Source organism: Somniosus microcephalus, chromosome 14 (genome assembly GCF_052327205.1).
Source record: "Somniosus microcephalus isolate GS21.2 chromosome 14, FLI_Smic_1.0, whole genome shotgun sequence".
Classification (NCBI taxonomy): domain Eukaryota; kingdom Metazoa; phylum Chordata; class Chondrichthyes; order Squaliformes; family Somniosidae; genus Somniosus; species Somniosus microcephalus.
The window spans coordinates 72,333,350-72,346,420 of NC_141000.1; the positions used below are offsets into that span (position 1 = coordinate 72,333,350).

Genomic DNA, 13,071 nt, shown 5'->3' on the forward strand with positions numbered 1-13,071 from the left:
ATCCTCCAGTCTGAAAATCAGCCGTTTACCACAACTTGCTGTTTTCTGTCCTTAAGCCAATTCCTTATCCAAGGTGCCACTGACCCACCTATTCCATGAGCCTCAATTTTGTTAACCAGTCTTCTCTGTGGTACTTTGTCAAGCGCCTTCCTAAAATCCAGGTAGACAACATCCATTGCATTCCCTTCATCAATCCCCCCTGTTACTTCATCAAAAAATTCAATTAGATTAGTCAAACATAAACTGCCTTTTACAAATCAGTGTTGGCTCTCCTTAATTAGCTTAAACCTCTCCAAGTGCCTGTTAATTTTTTCCTTGATTATTGTTTCTAAAACTTTGCCCACCACTGATGTTAAACTGACCAGCCTGTAGTTACTAGGATTATCCTTACACCCTTTCTTGAACAATGGTGTCACATTTGCCACTTTCCAATTCTCATGCACCTCCCCCGTATCTAGGGAAGATTGGAAATCTACACGACAATGTGGAATATTGCCCAGGTAAATCTTGCCCACAAAAAGCTGGACAAATCCAATCTGGCAAATACCACATTATCAGCTCTACTCTCAATCATCAGCTAAATGATGGAAGAAGTGATCAACAGTACTAATCAAACGACACTTATTCAACGAGAACTTGCTCACCAATGCTAAGTTTGGGTTCTGCTAGGACCACTCGGCTCCAGACCGCATTACAACTTTGATCCAAACATGGATACAAGAACTGAATTCCAGAGGTGAGGTGAGAGTGACTGCCCTTGACATTAAGGCAGCATTCGACCGAGTGTGGCACCAAGGAGCCCTAGTAAAACTGAAGTTAATGGGATCGGGGAAAACTCTCCACTGGCCGGAGTCATACCTGGCACAAAGGAAGATGGCTGTGGTTGTTGGAGGCCAATCATCCCAGCCCCAGGACATCGTTCTAGGAGTTCCTCAGGGTAGTGTCCTGGCCCAACTATCTTCAGCTGCTTCATCAATGATCTTCCTCCATCATTAAGTCAGAAGTGGGGCTGTTTGCTGATGATTCAGCTCCATTCACAGATAATGAAGCAGTCCACGCCCACATGCAGCAAGACCTGGAAAACATCCAGGCTTGGGCTGATAAGTGGCAAGTAACATCCTCACCACAAAATGCTAGGCAATGACCATCTCCAACAAGAGAGAGCCTAACCACTTCCCCATTCAATAGATTTAGGTTGATTTCAGAAGTTGCAACTCATTTACCTTCCAGTGTAACACCCAAATATGATTTATGGCATCTGTTCTCAGCTATTTATATTGCCATGTGATTGGTCTGTAGAGTAAGTCACTGGCTGTGCTGTCCACGAGGTCCCTGATTCATCATTAACCTCACCATGCTGTAGATGAATCAACCTTCCAGCAAATTATGGCGTGGAATCATAGAATAGAATCATAGAATGGTTACAGCACGGAAGGCGGCCATTCGGCCCGTCGAGCCCATGCCGACTCTCAGCTAGTCCCACTCCCCTGCCATTTCCCCATAGCCCTGCAAATTTTTTTCCTTCCGATACTTATCCAACTCCCTTTTGAAAGATAAGATTGAGTCTGCCTCCACCACCCTTTGAAGCAGTGCATTCCAGATCCTAACCACTTGCTGCATAAAAAAGTTTTTTTACGTTGCCTTTGGTTCTTTTGCCAATCACCTTAAATCTGTGTCCTCTGGTTCTTGACCCTTCCGCCAATGGGAACAGTTTCTCTCCATCTACTCTGTCCAGACCCCTCATGATTTTGAACACCTCTATCAAATCGCCTCTCAATCTTCTCTGCTCCAAGGAGAATGACCCCAGCTTCTCCAGTCTATCAACGTAACTGAAGTCCCTCATTCCTGGAATCATTCTCGTAAATCTTTTCTGCACCTTCTCTAAGGCCTTCACATCCTTCCTAAAGTGCGGTGCCCAGAATTGGACACAATACTCCAGTTGAATCTGAACCAGTGTTTTATACAGGTTCATCAGAATTTCCACATTTTTGTACTCATATACCTCTATTTATGAAGCTCAGGATCCAGTAAGCCTTTTTAACTGCTTTCTCAACCTGCCCTGCCACCTTCAACGATTTGTGCACACATACCCCTAGGTCTCTCTGTTCATACACCCCCTTTAGGATTGTACCATTTAGTTTATATATCCTCTCCTCATTCCTTCAACCAAAATGTATCACTTCACACTTTTCTGAATTACATTTCATCAGCAACGTGTCCACCCATTCCACCAGCCTGTCTGTCTGTCTTCCTGAAAAGTCGATCACTCTCCCCCTCACTGTTCACTATACTTCCAAGTTTTGTGTCATCTGCAAATTTTGAAATTGTGCCCTGTCCACCCATGTAAATATAGATCGATATGAACCAGGAGCTGAAAAGTCCAAATAAAGGCATCACGTCACCAAACACGCTGTTCCAGCAAATTCAGGCCCAATGTTACGGTGTAAATCAGTTATTCGTGAATTTCCTCGGGAAAAACCACGTAATACCACGCTTACACCTTATTTACACTGAAACTTTCCAGGAAATTTCGTATCTATAGAGGAAGTTGAACAGAAGTGGAGTAAAATCATGGAGGTTTCACTCTTAAAGAATAGGGTTTTAGCCTAATTCATTAATAAAATAACAGACTTCGCTAGGTAGGTAATTAACAACCAAAGGTTCAAAATAATTAATTAAATAAACCTTTAGCAGGCCAGTAGGAATCTACAGGGTTAATAGATTAAACAAAGTGGCAGCTCAGCAGGCTGAGGGCATCCCTGGAGTGAATGAATTAATAAATATTATATAATTGGAGTTGAGGGCCAACTGGGAGGAAATCTTCGAGGTAAGTAGATAAATAAATATAATTGCAGCTGATGGCTAAGCCTTGATGCAATCTGGAGTTCAACAAGTGAAGCTGAGGGCAGGGTCATAGGAGTCCCTGGAGTTAATAAACAATATAAGTGGAGCTGAGTGGGTCAGTCCACAAATAACACTTGCAATCCAGAAGGAGAGGGGGAGATCCAACCTTAATGGCCCTAGAGGGATTTTGAGAGCCTTGGTGCTGCTAGAACTGGGAGACCGACTAAAAATTTAAAAAAGCAAGCAGTACCAGGGAGATTCAGCATTTACTCTGGGAGAGCGGCTAAAAAATAAACTTTGCCAGAGTGGGGTAAAACAAAAATTGGGTTAAAAACAGAACGATGGATGACATTTAATATTGAAAAACACCATCACAGTGCCATCTACAGGCATACTCGTACTTGGGACTTTTTCTACGTTAAAAGGCACTATATAAATTCAAGTTGTTTTTGGTGCCCTTGTTCCAAGTCCCTCATGGTCTTGAACCTTACTACTCCATCAAAATAGTTTCCACCTCTGCACCCTCAAGTCTCAATTAAAATTAATCACTGTTACTTTATCTTGCAATTTGTCATTCCTTTATTTTTTTTGAACAGCCAAACAAAATATATGATGCACAGCAAAACATAAACAGGGATGGCAAATAGTAGAACTGAGAGTATAAATACATCCAAACAACAATAATAGCACCCAACTAAAAATTATAGTATAGCTGACAGGAAGAACATATAGGCCAGATCGGGTAAGGACAGCAGATTTTCTTCCCTAAAGGACATTAGTGAACTTATGCATACAGGGCTCAGAACTGAGTTGCACACGTCAGCTTTTCCTGTGGTGGCCCTGGAACACAGAGGGGACGGTACATAGAGGGAAACAGTAAGAAAATAACTGGAAATAAAATATATAAATCTAGTTCATGGAACGGTGGATCAGAGAGTATATTGCAAGAAATCAAATATGTAAAAAAGATAAAATGTAAAATTAATGATGTCATACTCCCAGCAGAGAGCCACACTCAGATTACAGGTTGGAGTTTGCGCTACAGCACTGCAGCATTGAGCCTCCGACCTGCCATCTCTCCGGATACCTCATGTGAATTTATCCTCATGTAATAAAGAAAAATAAGTAAAATAAATTGGAAGAAAAAAAAACATGAAACTATATTAGCATTCATTGTATATTTTTTCATCAAATACACTTCCATGGAACAAGGAGCAGTGGGCTGATGAGTCATGTGGTTAAACACTCAACTCTGTCGAACGAGCACATTTGAGTTCTGCAGCTGCCCCCTCAAACACTGCACACGTTTCTAAAAGTTCTGTGCAGAAGAGCAAGATGCTACAGAAAAAGAAACTGGCGTGACACACTGTTGCAAGTGGAAAGTGCAGAGTGTGGGCAACGGACAAAATGTATGAATGCTGAAGTTGCATTAAAGCTTAAAACAGGTTCTTAGAACTACAGGGACAATTTAAAAGACATAAATGTTTCTTTAATATCCCACAAATTAATGTTGGAGGGAAATTAACTGTTCTGTTATGAATGCTAACTAAAATGTAATCAAAAAAGTTTTCAAGGCGTTGTCTAAATAAAGTACTCATGATTCAGCTGACAACTTGCTAGTTCAGCAGCTAGGAAGCGCGTCAACGCAGACCCAATAAAAATCATCTGACAGATTTTCCGTGCTTCCCTCCCGCTCTGCTATTCCATTTACACTTCCTCTGGACCCATCTTTTGTTTCTTTGTCACATTATCCCCCTCTTTGCCTTACATCATTATCCCTTTTGTCCATTAATCACTCCTGCCCTCCAGCCTATCACAGAACTTGCCCTCAGTTCCGATGAAAGGTCACTGACCTGAAATTTTAACTTGGTTTCTCTCTCCACAGATGCTGCCCGACCTACAGAGTGTTTCTAGCATTTTCTGCTTTTATTTCAGATTTCCTGCATTTGCAGTATTTTGCTTTTGAACCCCCATGGTTCTTTCCCTCCCACCCCTTTTCCCTGGCTCTGTACTTGCTTAAAAGCTGTTAATCTCAAATATCTTCCAGTACTGATGAAAGGTCATCAACCTGAAATGTGAAATCTGGTTCTCTCTCCAGATTAATTGTGATTAAAAAAAAAAAAAAAAATTAATCGGTTGACAGTCCTAATGTGACGTTGTACACGTCTCAGAAGTACTCCTTTCAGCTTTTCATGCCCCTTGTTGCTGTCTGTTTAAGACTGCCAGTTAAAGACAGCCTGGTGAGAAACCATTATGAAATCCCTTATATATATCACAAAGTTCTGTTCCAGAGACATAAATTCATGGAGATTGCTTCCTGCCAACTTATGAGCTGGCTGCTTGAATGTACATAAAAGCTGCCGAATGACAACTGGCCCTCCAATTTTACCTCTCCTCTGTGCTAAAGAGATCGTTAACTGCTCAAAGCCTGCATACAGCTGTGTAGCTGAGACGGTCATTTCAACATCGTCTGAAACCATAGGTGCAAAACAACATTTCATCATTTACTGTAGTGTGTACACAATTGGTTGATACTTTTCCTAATGAATTACATTTCAAGCTCCAAATGCTGTCATGTTACTGTGATAAATAGATACATGTAACACAGGTAGAGATAAATGTGATGTTTGAACACTGGCTTAATTAGGAAAAAATTGAAACTGGACAACGGTGTTCACCTTTTTCGTTGAAGAGATGCTGCCCTCCAATTCGTTTTCTCCTGCTTTTGCAGGCAGCCGCAGCTCAGGCAACATCTATTCATAGGTAGGATACCACTGCTGACATCACTATTAGTTGGTAGCCAAGCGGCACGTAAGAGCAGCTGGAGACACTCCAATGTGTAATTGAGGCTGATGAGTGGGCTGGATACTTGAGTAGGCATCCCTCCATTCCGTGGTGCCTGCATTGCTGCTTTGAAATACAGCACTGCCCCTTCAGGTGCACCTTTTGAAAATGGAAACTACACAATTACCAGAAAGACAATGACTCACGATTATCTGGGCGCAGTTGAAACTTGCAAGCTTCAGCCTTTGTTTTTAGTGTTGTGCCTAAATAACAACCCGCATTTATATAGTACCTTTAATGTAGTAAAACATCCCAAGGCGCATCACAGGAACGTTATCAAACAAAATTTGACACTGGGCCACATAAGGAGATATTAGAGCAGATGACGTAAAACTTGGTCAGAGGTAGGGGAAGAAATTGGCTTCTTTTGCACCTCCCATTAGCTCCTCATAAGAAATAGGAGCAAGAGTAGGCCATTTCGCCCTTCGAACCTGCTCTGCCATTCAATAAGATCATCTTCACTTTCCTGCACTATCCCCATATTCCTTGATTCTTTTAATATCCAAGTATTACTACCTGATTTTTCATGGCATTGCACATGGAGAGTCAAGACAACAACAACAACTTGTATTTATATAGCGCTGCACAGGAGTATTTTAAGACAAAAAATTTGACATCGAGCCACACAAGGATAAATTAGGGCAGGTGACCAAAAGTTTGGTCAAAGAGGTAGGTTTTAAGGAGCACCTTAAAGGAGGAAAGAGAAGTAGCGAGGCGGACAGGTTTAGGCAGGGAATTCCAGAGCTTAGAGCCTAGGCAACAGAAACACGGCCACCAAAGGTTGAGCAATTATAATCAAGGATGCTCAAGAGGGCAGAATTAGAGGAGCGCAGATATCTTGGGGGGGGGGGGGGGGGAAAGGGGGGCTGAAGGAGATTACAGAGATAGGGAGCAGCGAGGCCATAGAGGGATTTGAAAACAAGGATGAGAATTTTGAAATCGAGGCGCTGCTTAACCGGGAGCCAATATTCTTTTCTTCTTAGGCAGTCCTTCGGAACCGAGGATGACTTGCTTCCACACTAATGAGTTCTCAGGTGACTGATGAGTCCAATGCAAGACCTACAGTCTCTGTTACAGGTGGGGCAGACGGTGGGTGGGGTGCTTAGGGTGACGTGCACTCGGCTTCCGTTTACTCGTGGCGAAGAGACTCGAGGTGTTTGGTGCCTTCCCGGATGCATCTCCTCCACTTTGTGCGGTCTTGGGCCAGGGACTCCCAGGTGTCAGTGGGGATGTTGCACTTTATCAAGGAGGCTTTGAGGGTGTCCTTGAAGCATTTCCTCTGCCCGCCTGGGGCTCTCTTGCCGTGTCAGAGCTCCAAGTAGAGTGCTTGTTTTGGGAGTCTCGTATCAGGCATGTGGACGATATGGCCCGTCCATTGGCTGATCGAGCGTGGTCAAAGCTTCGATGCTGGGGGTGTTGGCCTGAGCGAGAACAGTGACGTTGGTGCACCTATCCTGCCAATGGATTCGCAGGATCTTGCGGAGGCAGCGTTGGCGGTACCTCTCCAGTGCTTTGAGGTGCCTGCTGTACATGGTCCATGTCTCTGAAGCATATAAGAGGGCGGTTATCGCTACTGCTCTGTAGACCATGAGCTTGGTGCTGGGTTTGAGGTCCTGGTCTTCAAACACTCAATTCCTCAAGCGACCGAAGGCTGCACTGGCACACTGAAGGCGGTGCTGGACTTCGTCATTGACGTCTGCCCTTGTTGACAGTAGGCTTCCGAGGTATGGAAAATGGTCCACGTTGTCCAAGGCCCCGTCATGGATTTTGATAATAGGGGATCAGTACTGTGTGGCGGGGGCAGATTGGTAGAGGACCTTTGTCTTACGGATGTTTAGTGCAAGGCCCATGCTCTCGCACGCTTCGGTGAAGGTGTTGACAATGGTTTGGAGTTCGACCTCAGAGTGTGCGCAGACGCAAGCGTCGTCTGCATACTGTAATTCGATGACGGAGGATGGGACGACCTTGGTGGTCAGCGAGCACAGGGGTGATGGGCGAATGGGACTTGGTGCGAGTTAGGACACGGGCAACCGTGTCCAGTATTGAAAAGTTTTACCTCAATGTTCCCAAAGAATGTAATGACAGTATACCTTAAAACGGTAGACAATAAAAGCTGTTACTGTAACATGGAGATTTAAAATTAACAGAATAAACTAGAGAATTTAAATGAGAAAAAATGACAACACAGAAATCCATGTAAATCACATGCATCACGACTGACTGACAACAATAAAAGGTTACTGATGAACATTGAAGCATAGCTTAGCAGGCACCAGTGAATTAATTAACTGATAGAGCACTGGGTACAACGGACTCAATAAATTCATAGAGCAGCAGGTATTATTAGCAAATTAATAATAAGTACACTGCTGATTTTTTTTTTTTTTTTTAAAAAGCAACGTGCACCAGTTAATTATTAAAATAATGGAGAACATAAGAAATAGGGCCATTTGGCCCCTCGAGCCTGCTCCACCATTCAATAAGATCATGGCTGATCTTCCAAGTCAACTTCACTTTACTGCACTACCCCCATATCCCTTGATTCCCTTAATATTCAAAAATCTATCGATCTCTATCTTGAATATACTCAACGACTGAGCCTCCACAGCCCTTGGGTAGAGAATTCCAAAGATTCACCACCCTCTGAGTGAAGAAATTTCTCATCTCAGTCCGAAATGGCCGACCCCTTATTCTGAGACTGTGACCCCTAGTTCTAGACTCCCCAGCCAGGGGAAACATCCTCCCCTGCATCTACCCTGTCAAGCCCTGTAAGAATTATGTATGTTTCAATGAGATCACCTCTCATTCTTCTAAACTTGAGAACATAAGCCTAGTCTACCCAATCACTCCTCACAGGACAATCTCCCCCCCCCCCACCCCCCCCCCCCCCATCCCAGGAACAAGTCTGGTGAACCTTTGTTGCACTCCCTCTATGGCAAGTATATTCATCCTTGGGTAAGGAGATCAAAACTGTACACAATACTCCAGGTGTGGTCTCACCAGGGCCCTATATAATTGCAGTAAGACGTCTTTACTCTTATACTCAAATCCTCTTGTAATAAACGCCAACATACCATTTGCTTTCCTAATTGCTTGCTCTACCTGCATGTTAACTTGCAGTGATTCGTGTACAAGGACACCCAGGTCCCTCTGAACACCAACATTTCCCAATCTCTCACCATTTAAAAAATACTCTGCTTTTCTATTTTTCCTACCAAAGTGGAGAATTTCACATTTCTCCACATTATATTCCATTTGCCATGTTCTTGCTCACTCACTTAGCCTGTCTATATCCCCTTGAAGCCTCCTTGCATCCTCCTCACAACTTACATTCCCACCCAGCTTTGTATCGTCAGCAAACTTGGATATATTACATTTGGTCCCCGCATCCAAATCACATCCTGGGGGCGATAACGGAGCGCAAATGGATTTGCGACCGGGTGCAATGAATTGAGCGACGCCAGCGAAATTCCCTGTCGCTTTTGCGCTGGCGCTAGCACCCCGTTGATCGTAATGTCATCTGGTGCACAGCGCCCCGTTATCACCCCGGATCTGAAATTCGCTTCCGCCCCCTGCAGCATCACCGGGTGTCAACAACGGCAGCTGCAGGAGGCGCCGTCACCGTGGATGGCCGCTTGGGGAGCGGTAATTAAAGGCAGTGATCAAGTAGGCCAAAATCAAGCGCTCCAAGGGAAGTGGTCGCGCTTGATTTAGTGCTCTACTTCCGTCCGGGAGCGCTAAACCAGAAGTTCGCATCGGATTCAATTGTGTAGCGCCCGGCAATACTTTTGCGCTCCCGCAAAAGTTATCGCTCCAACTGGGGAGCTACGTAATTTCTAACCTGTAGGATTTAAGGAGTGTCTTAAAGGAGAAGATAGAGCTAGAGAGGCAGAGAGGTTTAGGGAGGGAATTCCAGAACTTATGGCCTAGGCAGCTGAAGGCACGACTGCCAATTGTGGAGTGATGAAAATCAGGGATGCGCAAGAGGCCAGAATTGGAAGAGCGCAGAGATTTCAGAGGTTGTAGGGCTGGAGGAGGTTACAGAAATGGGGAGGGGTGATGTCATGAAGGGATTTGAAAACAAGGGTGAGAATGTTAAAAGTCGAGGCGTTGCCAGACCTGGAGCCAGTGTAGCGAGCACAGGGGTGATGGATGAACGGGACTTGGTGCGAGTTAGGATACGCGCAGAGTTTTGGATGACCTCCAGTTTAAGTAGGGTAGAATGTGGGAGCTCAAGTCTATGGAGGGTGGAAAATGGGAGACCAACCAGAAGCGCTTTGGTTCTTCTAGACTAGACTATTCCAAAGGCATGGATGAGAGTTTCAGCAGCAGATGAGCGGAGGCCGGATCGGAGACGGGCGATGTTACAGAGGTGGAAGTAGGCAGTTTTGGATATGTGGTCAGAAGCTCATCTCAGGGTCAAATGTGACACCAAAATTGCAAACAGTCTGGTTCAGCCTCAGACAGTGGCCAGGGAGAGGAATGGAATCGGTGGCCAGAGAACAGGTAGTGGATTTATATTCAATTACTTTACAAAGTTATGGTTGCATAATTTTTTAAATTCAACAATGGGAAGTGAGATACACACACACATACTCTACCAGTATTATCAACAAGTGCAAGGGAAGTTAGTGACTTCTAGCAGACCTATGTAAAACAGTGACTTACTTCCCACCAAAAGCAATGGAAAATGCAGTCTTAAAGGTGCAGTACATTGATCCTGTGATGTCAGCAGCACAACAGAGATATGCTCCAGACATGATATGCTACTTCCAAGCACCAAAGTTTGAATTTTAACCCCATGAAGTGACTATAATTTTCCATCACACTGAACAAGTTGCATTCAAAAAAAGTCACAAATATCATGAATTACAAAGTTCCCTGTTTTATTCAGTTTTCCAATTTTGCTACAGATTGTAGCCATCCCCGGGAAAAGGGCATCCGCGCGCGGAGAGTTGGGCTATTTGCCCAACTACTGCCCAGCGAATACCCGTTAAATTCTTATCCCTGATAAAAGCAGGCATAAGACCTGCTTTTACCAGCGTAAGAGTTTAAATGAATATAAAAATATTTTTTTCCCAATTATTTAAACATTAAAGCACCTGTAAAAATAGTTATTTTTAGCCCTTTTTAAAAAAATTATATTTATTTTTCAAAAAATTACATTTTTGTTTAAATGTTTAATTAAATTGTATTTTAATTAATTTTAAGTAGGTAATTTTTAAAAATTTATTTGCTATGTAAATGTTTTTTGTGATCCCCATTCATGCTTATGGGGATTCTGTATGTACCCACGTGATCCCGGGGCGCTTGCGAACTACCTGCGCCCCTAGGATATGCGTAGAGGCCCAGGAGCGCGAGTCTTGTGGATCCCGAGGCAGAAGTTAGGCGCGGATTTTATTTGTGGATTGGAGGCATTTGCGCGGGAAGCCTCCAACCACAAATTCAGGCCCATTTATCTTAATCGATCTGGGCTGGATTTGAACCTGGGGCCCAGAATAAATAGGATTATGTACTAACTCACTATAGCCATCCAATTGTTTTTAAATTAACATATTACTTTGTGTATTTTCTTTTGGGTTGTGGCCCTAATAAGTATATTTTTTGGAAGGTAGAAGAACCTGTTTGTACATCATAAAGTAATAAAAGGCCTAAAATTTCACTTAACCGAGACTCAAATTTCCAGTGGTTCGCTTGCTTAACTGTTTTGCAGTTCTTTCATTTTACACCACAGGGAGGATTATGTTGCTACTGAATAAGGCATTCTTCAAAAACACCTTCAACCACTAATTTAATTAACTACAGTGTAGGAGTGCTGAAAGAAATTCGCCATTTTCAACAATATAAATAACTAATAACAGCTATAAAAGATGGATGTTGGTGGAGATGCATTAGAACACCACTTTCTTTGTTGGGAGCGGGATTTAAATCCAGTCCTCTGCTACTTTAAAGTTTCAAATTAAATAAATGGAGCATTCTCAACCTCATTCCTCAGCGGCTGCAAGTCCAAAATAAAAAAGACTAATTCATCACTGACACGACTGATATTAAATTACTAATCTCACTTAGAAACAAGCTACTATTGGCCACAATAGAGAGGACACAATAGAGAGGACACAGCACCTCATCTTCCGATTAGGCAGTCTGCAGCCTTCCGGTCTCAATATCGAGTTCAACAATTTCAGATCATAACCTCGGCCCCTATTTCATTTTCACTTATATTTTTCCACTCCTTTCCTTTCCCCCCCCCCCCCTTTCCTTTTGTTTCTCTCTCACACCTGGCAGCTATCTTTTGCCCTGCCAGTACACTTTACACCTAATCACAGCCTATTACCATCTCGTCTAGCTTCTAATCTCTTTTACTTCTTTTGGTTCTTTTATTCTTTTGTCCGATCGCAGCCCTGCCTTCGATCTAGTTCCTTTTCTCTCCAGTTTTGAAGAAGGGTCAAACCCGAAACGTCAACTCAAATTTCTCTCCACGGATGTTGCCTGACTTGCTGAGTTTTTCCAGCATTTTCTGTTGTTAGAGAGGACACAAGGATGGCTGATGTGAGTAATGTCATACTGGAGTAGTACAGGCACTCTCTTGAAACTGGAGTTAACAAATAAATGTTCCCATGGTAATTTAAAGAAAGTGTTATACAACCCACCGTTTACCTGGAAGTGTGTAATCTTTGTGCTTTTTGAGAAATGCGGAAAAAATTCTATTTCCAAATTAATACATCTTGAGCACAAGATTCTCCCTGAAGTACAAGAAAAAATATGGTAGGTGTTACAATTACTTCCTAAATAAGTACTGCAAATGTGTGATCACACTGATGCTTATCTGATCACGATCTCATTGGGGCTTGTGGCACTTTGTTGTGCACAAATGCTTTGCCGAATTTCTTCACATTCTATATAAACACACATGAAGTAGACTAAAAGCAATATGACTAATTGGTACACAGGAAAAACTAATCATAAGTACTACTTGGAAGAAATTGGCCTAATTTTGCACTTTGAAAACAATAAGAGTACTACAATGGACCAGCGGGGTTAACTAGTATGTTCTGAATGAATCCGTGCGATTGGTGTGTGGGCTGTGGTACGTGCATACAGGAGAGATAGACATAGATACCAGTCACGTTTTGGCATCTTTTCACTATGTTTCCACAGAAAGAGTGTTACCTTTAAATGTTTAAGCATACTGTATCCATGCAAGTTAAAATGGTTCATAGACATTAGGGAGTTCAAATACTAATGAACCATCATTGATATTGTTTCCTCAGACTATAAATAATAAGCAGTTTGTTAAACTGTCTTGTTAATTGAAAAACAACGCAACCATTGTACTGGTTAGGGAAAGATAAAACACAGACACAGACAGGCAAAGAAGCAGGG

The 13,071-nt window shown here is 42.9% G+C and overlaps 1 protein-coding gene across 16 annotated transcripts in view; it reads right to left on the reverse strand.

Moving 5' to 3' along the window:
- Positions 1 to 13,071, reverse strand: part of caska (calcium/calmodulin-dependent serine protein kinase a) — a 540,018-nt gene that overhangs the window by 311,519 nt on the left and 215,428 nt on the right. Inside the window, exons 1-2 of one of the 16 annotated variants that reach the window (XM_086006680.1) lie at positions 5,523 to 5,609; positions 859 to 1,075 (exon numbers count right to left, since the gene is read on the reverse strand). The exons of the other annotated variants lie outside the window; for them this stretch is intronic. The gene's annotated coding sequence lies outside the window, so the exon portion shown is untranslated. Of the gene's footprint in view, positions 1 to 858; positions 1,076 to 5,522; positions 5,610 to 13,071 lie in introns of those variants that run through there. 16 annotated transcript variants of the gene reach the window in all.